Source organism: Rana temporaria, unplaced genomic scaffold (genome assembly GCF_905171775.1).
Source record: "Rana temporaria unplaced genomic scaffold, aRanTem1.1, whole genome shotgun sequence".
In the NCBI taxonomy this organism is placed as follows: Eukaryota; Metazoa; Chordata; class Amphibia; order Anura; family Ranidae; genus Rana; species Rana temporaria.
The window spans coordinates 36,781-49,040 of record NW_024404527.1 but is presented as its reverse complement, the minus strand read 5'-3'; positions in this window follow the sequence as shown (position 1 = coordinate 49,040).

Here is a 12,260-nt window from a genome sequence, read left to right as displayed (position 1 = left end):
CCTGTATGCAGGAATCTGCTTGCATGACGTGATAACGAGGCGTGGAACGCATCGTGACACGCGGACACACGGCACTACTGTATGGAGAACGTGTGCGTTACGTCACAGCGCTGTATGAACACATCTTCCGGGCGTGAAAACGAGGCTTGAATTACCTTGTGACACGCGGAAGCGCGGCATCAAGATGGCGATGTGCGCATGCGCGTGACGTCATGACGTCTAGCGCTCTCTATGCCTATGGGCTTATGCGAGGGGTGGAGAACGAGGACAGCGTCAAACTGGATAGTTAGAGACACTTCCAGTTACACGCCCACTATTACTAATGGCCCTCCCCACTACTTCCGGGCTTTGGAGAGCAAATCCAAACATGTGTGCCTAATTGGAGCGCACGCCGGAGTCAGCTGTGGAACAAGGTAAGATTACAGACAGGTGGACTTTTAGGCTATATATTGGCAGTGGATGGCATAGACCTCTGTATACACCCCAGTAGAAGTCCTTATAGCGACGAAACCGGTAGGGTACACAGGTCATACCGCCATCACCTGCATTATCTGTGGATATTTTCTGTCCGTTTATTGGATTGGAAAGCTCTTTGGTTTGCTGCATGTTTTTTTTGGATTTCTTTGACTTTTTATTGGACTTTTGATTTTTATTGCTAAACTTTGTTTGAAAAAATTTTTTGTTCAAAGTGTTATTTTATCCAGAGTGCTCACTTTTTTCAGTGACACAAGTTTGAAGTTTTCATTAAAACTGTAACTTTTTTACACTATGTGGAGCTCTTTTTTTGCTTTTTCCACATACTCTGTTGTGATCAACCACTGATTCCATCACCTACCTTTTTTGGAGAACATCTGCGTCCTTTTGTCTGTGAGTATAATCTCGTACCAATCACTATCTGGAGACTACATAAGGCTGGAGAGGCCTTGAGAGAATTACATCGCAAGGGTAACCAGAGAGGGCAATCGGCCCGTACAAGCCTTGGAGACCCACCCATCGTAAGATGAGTAGTGGGTCATCGTGTTCTGGTAAGAGTACCCAGTTATTTCTTCTCTCGTAAAAGTCTGATTGAAGCGTGCTACTGAGGATATACATCGCATTTATACAATCAAAAGGACCATATATATGTATTATTCCCAACAGGGGATTGGACTATATATAATTTATGCGAATTTAATACCATCCCATATGATTTAAGATGTTTTTCCAAAAGGACTTGTTTTGAACCTATAGCTCACCTGCCTTTGCAGGTTAATTGCTTTAGTGTGTGTTTATTTGAGGGTACCATTATCTCTCTCCTAAGCTCCTAACAGGACTTAACTGGCAACAGGTGCATGTTGATCCTCTGAGGTTCACATTAATATTCACACAGGAATACTTGTCTCACAGACATTTTTCGCATCATAGGTGTCTATTCCCACCTTACAAGTTTATTTATTTATTTTTGGGGATTTATAAAATTCTCAATTACAAATAATTGTCACCACACCTCACGGTGTTAAGTACACATTTGGATTATTTCCAATCTTATATTATCTCTCTCCTTTCGGTTTCCCACCAAAGTGGAGTTGAGGTATATTGGCGCTACACTTTTCTTTACACATTTTATTTTTTATTAAAAGGCCCAGAGGTTCCCAGGGGCCCAGAGGTCCCCAGGGCCCCCGGGTTTGGCAACCTCCCTTTTTTTATGTATTTTTTATAAATGTTTTTTTTTTTTTTATTATTAAAGGGCCCAGAGGTTTCTTTTTTCTTTTTATTAAAAGGCCCAGAGGTCCCCAGGGCCCCCGGATGGCTACATATATTTATATATATTTGTTTTCTTCTTTATTTCTTCTTTTTTTTGTAAAGGCCCCCACGCTTCTCAATTTCAGGCGGCAGCACCCCCACCCCCCCTAGGTTCTCTGCTTCAGGGGGCCCATGCCTTAAGCTGTGCAAGGGGCCCCAAAATTCCTGATGGCGGCCCTGCGCATACCTCCCAACACGCACGGATTCTGTGGGACTTTCCCGCACAGACAGCTTCTTCCCGCAGTCCCGCAAAAGGGTTAATTTTCCCGCACTGCAAGAGGAGGCAGCACGGAAGCAGGAGGAACCGGAGTGGTGTGTGGAGGACTGTGGCTGCTGAAGGGAAGAAAGCCGAGAGCCGGGCTAATGACAGTCTGTGGCCCCGGCTGTTGGCACAGGTGAGAGGCACTCCCCCCCTCAACAACTGCAAAATCCCCCCCCGCTCAACAACTTTAATGCGCTCCCCCCCCCGCTCAACAACTTCAATTCGCCCCCCCCCCGCTCAACAACTTCGATCCCCCCCAATTCTCGGCTCCAGGGGGCCCCTTCAACACTCAAGCCCAGGGGCCCCCACCACCCTAAGTCCTGCCCTGCACCCACCCCATACACTCCGCACTCCTCCCCTGTACATACCACCCACCCCATACACTCCGCACCCCTCACCTGTACATACCACCCACCCCATACACTCCGCACTCCTCCCCTGTACATACCACCCACCCCATACACTCCGCACCCCTCTCCTGTACATACCACCCACCCCATACACTCCGCACTCCTCCCCTGTACATACCACCCACCCCATACACTCCGCACCCCTCTCCTGTACATACCACCCACCCCATTCACTCCGCACCCCTCTCCTGTACATACCACCCACCCCATACACTCCACACTCCTCCCCTGTACATACCACCCACCCCATACACTCCGCACCCCTCTCCTGTACATACCACCCACCCCATACACTCCACACTCCTCCCCTGTACATACCACCCACCCCATACACTCCGCACCCCTCTCCTGTACATACCACCCACCCCATTCACTCCGCACCCCTCTCCTGTACATACCACCCACCTCCATTCACTCCGCACCCCTCCCCTGTACATACCACCCACCCCATACACTCCGCACTCCTCCCCTGTACATACCACCCACCCCATACACTCCGCACCCCTCTCCTGTACATACCACCCACCTCCATTCACTCCGCACCCCTCTCCTGTACATACCACCCACCCCATACACTCCGCACTCCTCCCCTGTACATACCACCCACCCCATACACTCCGCACCCCTCTCCTGTACATACCACCCACCCCATACACTCCGCACTCCTCCCCTGTACATACCACCCACCCCATACACTCCGCACCCCTCTCCTGTACATACCACCCACCCCATACACTCCGCACTCCTCCACTGTACATACCACCCACCCCATACACTCCGCACCCCTCTCCTGTACATACCACCCACCCCATTCACTCCGCACCCCTCTCCTCTACATACCACCCACCTCCATTCACTCCGCACCCCTCTCCTGTACATACCACCCACCTCCATTCACTCCGCACCCCTCCCCTGTACATACCACCCACCCCATACACTCCGCACTCCTCCCCTGTACATACCACCCACCCCATACACTCCGCACCCCTCTCCTGTACATACCACCCACCTCCATTCACTCCGCACCCCTCTCCTGTACATACCACCCACCCCATACACTCCGCACTCCTCCCCTGTACATACCACCCACCCCATACACTCCGCACCCCTTTCCTGTACATACCACCCACCTCCATTCACTCCGCACCCCTCTCCTGTACATACCACCCACCCCATTCACTCCGCACCCCTCTCCTGTACATACCACCCACCTCCATTCACTCCGCACCCCTCTCCTGTACATACCACCCACCCCATACACTCCGCACTCCTCCCCTGTACATACCACCCACCCCAGACACTCCGCACCCCTCATCTGTACATATCACCCACCCCAGACACTCCGCACCCCTCTCCTGTACATACCACCCACCCCAGACACTCCGCACCCCTCTCCTGTACATACCACCCACCCCATACACTCCGCACCCCTCTCCTGTACATACCACCCACCGCCATACACTCTGCACCCCTCTCCTGTACATACCACCCATGTGTAAGGAGGAGGGTCAGTATATGTGTAAGGAGGGAGGGTCAGTATATGTGTAAGGAGGGGGGTCAGTATATGTGTAAAGAGGGGGGTCAGTATATGTGTCAGGAGGGGGGTCAGTGTATGTGTAAGAAGGGGGGGGTCAGTGTTTGTGTCAGGAGACGGGGGTGAGTGTATGTGTCTGTGATTTTTTTAATATGCAGCTTGGTGGGGGGACGGGGGTAAATGCACTGCCACTGGTCATAGTAACTGATGTATTAGACCCCTTTCACACTGAGCCGCCCATAGCCTCGGCGGTAAAACGCCGCTATTTTTACCGCCGACAATTGCGTATAGTTTACTGTGTTTGTGTGTGTGTTTTCAAAAATTAAGTGGGCCGGTCTGGATGAAGTCCAGGGCCAAATTTTTGTCCCAGCCCACCCCTGACTGCAGGTCAGGCTGGATGACTCACAAGCCTCGTACACACATACGGTTTTCCCCGATGGGAAAACTGTGCGGAGAGCTTTTGGCCGGGAATCCCGGCCGTGTGTATGCTCCGACGGGAAAACTGCCCAAAAACCGCCGGACAAAAAAAAGAGAACGAGCTCTCTTTTTTTTTTACTGCCGGGAAAATCGGCGGACTTTTGCCCGGCGGTTTTTGGCAGTTTTCCTATGGGAAAAACTGTGATGGAGCATACACTCGGCAGGGATTCCTGACCAAAGCTCCATCGCAGTTTTCCTGTCGGGAAAACCGGCCGTGTGTAGCGGGAAAGACTTTCCGAATAGGTTCTCGGTTTTCCCCCTCTGGATTTCCCGTCAGAAATCCCATACGTGTGTACGAGGCATAAGAGGCAGGTCTCTGGTGCCTCCCCCTGATTCTGGAAGGTTGGATAAACTTCTAGAGGGTGGAGGCCTGAAGGGTTAATCTCTGCAGAAATGAGTTAAATGGTTCTTTCCAGATTTTATTGGGTCCCAGTACAGCACAAAGGTAAAAAAAAGTGGTCAGGAGAATATCATATACATTCCTGTGTACAGAGTGCAGTGGTCAGGAGTATATCATATACAGCCCTGTCTTCAGAGTGCAGTGATCAAGTAAAGTAGAGTATTAGGACTAGGGTTGTCCCGATACCACTTTTTTAGGACCGAGTACAAGTACCGATACTTTTTTCAAGTACTCGCCGATACCGAATACCGATACTTTTTTTAAAATGTGTCCCCAAATGCAGCCATGTCCCCCCCATATATGCAGCCATGTCCCCCCCATATATGCAGCCATGTCCCCCCCATATCCAGCCATGTCCCCCCCCCATATCCAGCCATGTCCCCCCCATATCCAGCCATGTCCCCCCCATATATGCAGCCATGTCCCCCTTACCTACATGCTGCCGCGCCGCCGCTTGGTTAATACGGGCGGGGAACATTACAGCTTTCATTTGAATAGCTGTAGTGTTCCGCGCTGCGTATAGACACTCCCCCTTGCTCGGGATTGGACAGTTCACCCGAGCAAGGGGGGGTGTCTATACGCGGCGCGGTGGGAAACACTACAGCTATTCAAATGAAAGCTGTAATGTTCCCCGCCCGTATTAACCAAGCGGTGGGGGGGGGGGCGAGTATCGGATGAGGCATTGGGGGCATTTGCGGGAGTACAAGTACTCCCGCAAATACTCGGAATCGGTCCCGATACCGATACTAGTATCGGTATCGGGACAACCCTAATTAGGACCATGCCAGCCATATCCTCCTGAGCACAGGGATACCAACACCTGTGAGACTTTTTCACAGCCTAACCACATAGAGGGTCCCAAAATCCAAGGAGCACCTTTTGGGCTTTTAAGGAGCATAAATTACGCATCTGATTTCCTGAATACCTATCACATTTCTGGAGGTTCAGGAGCGTGACAGTAGAAACACCCACGAAATGTCCCCCTTTTGGGAAGAAAACGCTCCAAGCTATTTTCTGAAAGCCATAGTGTGTCTTTTGAAAATGTCATTTTTTTTGTCATAAGTTTTTGGGAAATGCAGGAAGGAAAACGAAAATGTATTTTTTTTTACACATAGTTGTCAATTAATGGGATGTTTCGAACACACAGCATAGACATAACTAGAATTACACTCAAAAAAACATTCTGCTACTCCCCCCCAGAGTATGGGAATAGAGACTTTTTCACAGCCTGGCCATGCAGAGGGGCCCAAAATCCAAGGAGCACCTTCAGGCTTTTTTACGCATTTATTTTCCTGACTACCCATCACATTTTTGGAGGCCCTTGGAGTACCAGGACAATGGAAACACCCAAAAAGGCGACAATCATGAACACAAACTGTGACTGAATGTGCTATTGGGGTTCATTCATACATGAGGTTGGGGGGGGTAGAACCACCACTGTTATTTAGCCCTTCAACCGCTACACCTTTCAGTTGCAGAGGCAGTGCCCAAGGGGTAGATATGGGCTGAACACCCCGTTGTTTGGTTTGCGGCAGAACTCCCGAACAGGGGAAAAGTTCTGCCCCGACCCTCAATGTGGCAAAGTCGGCCTGTACCTTTAGCAGAGAAACCGCCCCAAAGCATCATGTTTCCCCCTCCATGTGTGACTGTAGCGATTGGTGTTCTTAGGGTCATAGTCACCATTTTTCTTCCTCCAAACACGGCGAGTCGAGTTGATGCCAAAGCGCTCAATTTTGGTCTCATCTGACCACAGAACTTTCTCCCGATCTTCTCTGAATCATTTAGATGTTCATTGGAATCACTACACGGGCCTTCTTGAGGAGGGGGACACGCCATATTTTAAGGAAGAAAAATGCTGACTATGACCCTAAGATCACCATCCCTACAGTCACACACAGAGGGGGAAACATGATGCTTTGGTGCTGTTTCTTTGCTAAAGGTACAGACTGACTTTCCTATATTGATGGGCCAATGGACAGGGCCATGTATTGTAAAATCTTGGATGAGAACCTTCTTCTCTCAACCAGAACCTTGAAGATCATCATGGTCGCGGATGGGTCTTCTAGCATGACAATGACCCAAAACATACCGCCAAGGCAACAAAGGAGTGGCTCAAGAAGAAGCATAATAAGGTCATGGAATGACCTAGCCAGTCTCCAGACCTTAATCCTATAGAAAATTTATGAAGGAAGCTGAAACTGACAGCCAAGAAACCTTAAAGGGTCACTAAAGGATTTTTTTTTTTTTTAGCTAAATAGCTTCCTTTACCTTACTGCAGTCCTGGTTTCATGTCCTCATTGTTCGTTTTTGCTTTGATGTTGCTGTAATTCCTCTCTGTTCTGGACACTTCCTGGTTGTCTGTTTCCTGATCACCACAGTACTGGGAGATTTCTCACTGTGGTGACTAATCAAGGAGGTGTGATTAAAACCCCTCAGCACCAATCCAGTTTCGTTTTGAAAAACCTTCACTGCCCTCTATTGGCTCTCTGGCTCTGTACATCAGAGAACCAGGAAACAACAGCAAAAACTAAACTAAACTGTAGGTACATTATATGATTGTTTTTTTTTCTATTTTTAATCATTTTTAAAAGGAATCAGTTAACTATTATGTCTCTATAAACAGTCATTTCAGCAAAAAAATGTTTTCCTTTAGTGACCCTTTAAGGATTTAGAGAAGATCTGTAAAGAAGAGTGGAGCAAAATCCCTCCTGAGATGTGTGTGCAGCACTACCCCCGCAGGAGCTGCTGGTTTCGATTTGGGCCTGTCATTACCTTACTGTTCCCCACGCTCGTCCCATGGGTCCCTCTTGAAGAGTTATTCACAAATGTCTGCACCAACACTTCGTTTCTTTTTCTTCAAGGGTTTTATTAAATAAGTTCCGAAAGAGGGGTGGAGGGATAGGGGAGATTCAGGTACCTTGCTTTGCGGATCACGGGTCTTAGATCCAGAGGACAAAATCGGTTCCACACTGGATTCAGCAACTACCGGATAGGCCTCTCTCACTGACCTAGCAGCAGCCGGTGCAAAGCTCGTTCAAAGTCTCTGCCACAGACTTGATTAGTGTCATTGAGTCGTCACACAGTCCTCTGCCACAAGATCGTGTAAACACACACTCTGCAAAGCTCCAAAGAAAGTAAACAGCTCACAGTGCCAGAATATTTCAGCCCACCTGGCAGCACAGTGAGGTAAAGTGACCAGGATGCGTCCTCCAATTGAGTCCCCAATTGTTCGGCTTCTTCCCTCAGGCAAGACAGCACAGGACCACCCCAGTAGGCCCCAAAAACTCCTGGGCCTACTCTCAGTAGCGGAGCCTCGGGCCAGAAGGCTGCTAACACATCCCTGAGGCCAACAGGGCCATCAGGTCAGGATTGGAAGAACCCCGCCAGAATGGTATCTGTCCTTTAAGTACCCTCCCCCAGAATGCACAGCGAGTAGACCATGCCCACTGGGCTGCTTCTGGGAAGAAGGCACTCAATACACCCAGCCCATTGCATTTCCAACTTTGACTCCTGTGACAGCGACACCCACAGTCAAGTGGAAGATGTGCAACACAGCTGAACTGGAACAGAAACCCACAATTTGTCATAATATTCTGAGCCAACTACAGCTCAGACAACTAAATTTGCAAATAGCACCTACTCAACAGGAGCAGGGCGCTACACACTCTCCCCACCGCAAAAAGACGATGTCCTCATCGTCGAGAAAATTACTCTCACTCCTGAGAGTCGGCGCCTGAATCCCAAAAACTTGGCCGGGAAAGAAAAAGGGTAAAGTAGTAAAAGAAAGTACAAATTTAACATACACACAGAGTAAAGTCACGTCAATATACACTACAATATTCCTATCTCTCGATCTAACCCACCCACTCTCCGGTGGTTTGACAGAAGATCCAAATGCACCTGAAAAACAAACAGGCATAGGCAACAATATAAAATGTCTCACTATACAACGGGAAGCAAAGCCTCACTTCCGGGTTAAATTAGCCTCTCTTTCCCCATATATATATATATATACGTATTATTAGGTGTGGGTAGCTGAAGGTAAAAGAGAAAAAATTTCCGTCTCTATCGTATAAAATACACCTATGATAACAATTATAGACCCTTCATTTCTATGTAAGTGTGCAAACTTACACAATCTGCAAGGGAGAATATTGTTATTTTCCCCACTGTACCAGACCCTTATCCAAGCATGCAGGCCAGGAAGGGGGGGGGGTGATTTCCCCCCTCCTGGGTCATACCAGGCCACATGCTTTCAACATGGGGGGGGTGCTTTGGGGAAGGGTAGGGCTCTGCCCCCCAAAGCACCTTGTCCCCATTTTGATGGGGACAATGGCCTCTTCCCTACAACCCTCTTCCCCACAACAATGAAGGCTGACCTGAGCCTACTCATCTGGGTGACAGTTCTTAAATAGGTAAGGGGAGGGGCCATCTTGTGACGTCACCTTCCCCACAATAGCCTCTTCCCCACAACCCTGGCCCGGTGGTTGTGGGGGTGCAGGGGTGACATCGAAATCTGGAAGATACTTCAGGGAACATTTATTTGTTTTGTTTTTTAATAATGAACTCGTAAAAAAACAGTTCTGGGGGGGGGGCTTCCAGATTCCGATAAGTCACCCCCAGGGCTGGACTGGGACAAAAATTTGGCCCTGGACTTCATCCAGACTGGCCCACTTTGACAGGTCTCTCCCACAGCGGCCGGACAACTCCCGCCCCCCCCCCCCCCCCCCCCGGTGACCCAAGCTCCCTCTCCCCCTTCACTAGCCACTAGTCGTTTTACTTTATTAGAGTAGAACGGCTGGTACTGGTATTCTTATAGGCAGTACCAGTGGGGAAGCTAGACATTATTTCACCCCGGGCAAAAAATCAGTTTGGTGCCCCCCCCCTTATGGAACAAGATAAGGCAGAAGTGAGAAACTCCCAGGCTGCTGTCACTGAAGCGGGCCCACCGGGAAACTCCCTGTAGTCCCAATGGCCAGTCCATCCCTGGTCACCCCCCACAACCACCAGGCCAGTGTTTTGGAGAAGAGACCCTTGTCCCCATCAACATAATTATTGCATAAATCACCTATTCATCACACAAAATGCAAATCATTTTTCGACTGTTTCAAATTCAAATCATTCCAAAAATTTGGAATTACTTAGAAAATGAATATGTGAAACTAAACTAATTTCAATTAAATTCATTACTATTTTATTCAGTGATTCGGATACATGCAAATCTCTGAATAACCAAAAACGAGTCAGAATTTATATTTGGGCAAAAACAAATTGCATGTCTAGTGGTTATCAAGGGTGATGGAGGCTTAACAAACAACCTGTACTGTGATTGGTGGGACATCCTCTTGTAGCAAGGGAGTTGTTGTCAGCAATATCTCCCCCTGGCAGCCCGTCTCCCTTAGCAACAGGAGCGCATCCGCACTTAGAGGTTCCCAGCCTGGGCACTGGGTCCAGAAGAAGAAGAGATAACAGAGCACACATGGAGTCAGTGCTAGGTGATCGGTGGGACTCCATTCCATTGCTGGGAGTGAGGTAGCGGAGATACGCTGGACAGATGGAGTGGGCATAGGTTCAGCGTGTCCCTCCTAAATGCGGCTGTGATAGGGAAGGTGTACATTGACACGGGAATGAGAGAGCTAAGTGGAGGACAGTTTATTGTTCAAGTGTACACGGTGTACGGCCATCTCTAGAGTTGGAGGTCTGCCTTACGGTTTAGTTATCCCTAAAAGTGGCCTCCCCTTTCTCCGTGGGCATCGATGAGCAAACTTACCCCGTGTGTAAGGTGAGTGAGCCTGTGCAAGGTGCCAGCGTAACCCAGAAAAACCCACCACAAGGTAGGCCTCTCATGTGACCCACACTTGGCACCCAATTAAAAGGGGGACATGGAGAGAGTGTCACCCGCGTGCCCTACATACAGTTCATACACGCAGCACAAGGCCGGGTTCACACTGTGGGGTTGATTTACTAAACGCTAATAGACTGTGCGCTTTGCAAGTGCAGTTGCTTCAAAGCTTAGTAAATGAGGGAAAGCTCTGCTGATTTCCATCATCCAATCATGAGCAAGCAAAAATGCATTTTTTTTTCCCCCCTTGAATGTGATTGGGTATTCTTTGCAAAGTCACCTAATTTGCTAAGCTGCACTTGCACGGTGCATAGTATATTTGCCTTTTGTAAAGCAACGCCTATGAGACGTTTCTCAGAGCAGCAGTTCCTCTGAAATCCACAAGGTGGTGATCTCACTTCTACCACAGAGACAGGAAGTCTCTATGGGAGACAGGAAGTGATGTCAGGTATAGGCAGGAAGTCCCGGGTGAGAGGAGAGTCACGAGGAAGTAGAGGGAAGACGTCGCTGGACGTAGCAGGTAATAAGATCTTGGGCCAGATTCACAAAGAGATACGACGGTGTATCTACAGATACACCATCGTATCTCTGACGTAAACTGGTCCTATCTATGCACCTGATTCATAGAATCAGTTACGCATAGATAGGGCTGAGATCCGACAGTGTTACACTATCGGATCTTTTTTTGAAATTTAAAAATGGCGCCGGGGGCGTTCCCGCTGATTTACGATAAATAATATGTAAATCAGCGAGATACGCAAATTCACGAACGTACGCGGACCCGTCGCAGTGTTCTTACGTCGTTTCCGTAGCGGTTTTCCGTCGTATACTTACCCCTTCTTTTATCAGGCGCAGCCAATGTTAAGTATAGCCGGCGTTCCCGCGTCGAATTAGAATTTTCCTACGTCGTTTGCGTACGCCGATTCACGAACACCCGCGTCGCAAGTCCCGCTCACGTCGCAACCACTGACGTACTAGTGACGTCAGTGGGAGCAATGCACGCCGGGAAATTCCACGGACGACGCATGCGCATTTAAATCGGCGCGGGAACGCGCCTGATTTAAATATGACACTCCCCTAGCCGCGGAATTTGAATTCCGCTGGGGGATTTAGGATCCGCCGTCGCAAGTTTGGAGGTAAGTGGTTTGTGAATTAGCCACTTGCCTCCTAAACTTGCGGGAGCGGATCTTAACCACTTTCCCACCGGACCATTTGTCAGCCTTAAGACCAGAGGTGTTTTTACAATTTTCCACTGCGCTGCTTTAACTGGTAATTGCGCGGCCATACAATGTTGTACCCAAACAAAATTTGTGTCCTTTTTTTCCCACAAATAGAGCTTTCTTTTGATGGTATTTGATTGCCTCTGCGATTTTTAATGTTTGCGATATAAACGGAAAAAGAGCGAAAATTTTGAGAAAAAATTATATTTTCTACCTTTTGTTATAAGAAAAATCGAACAAACTCAATTTTAGTCATACATTTTGGCCAAAATGTATTCAGCCACATGTCTTTAGTAAAAAAAATGCCAATAAGCGTATATTTATTGGTTTGCG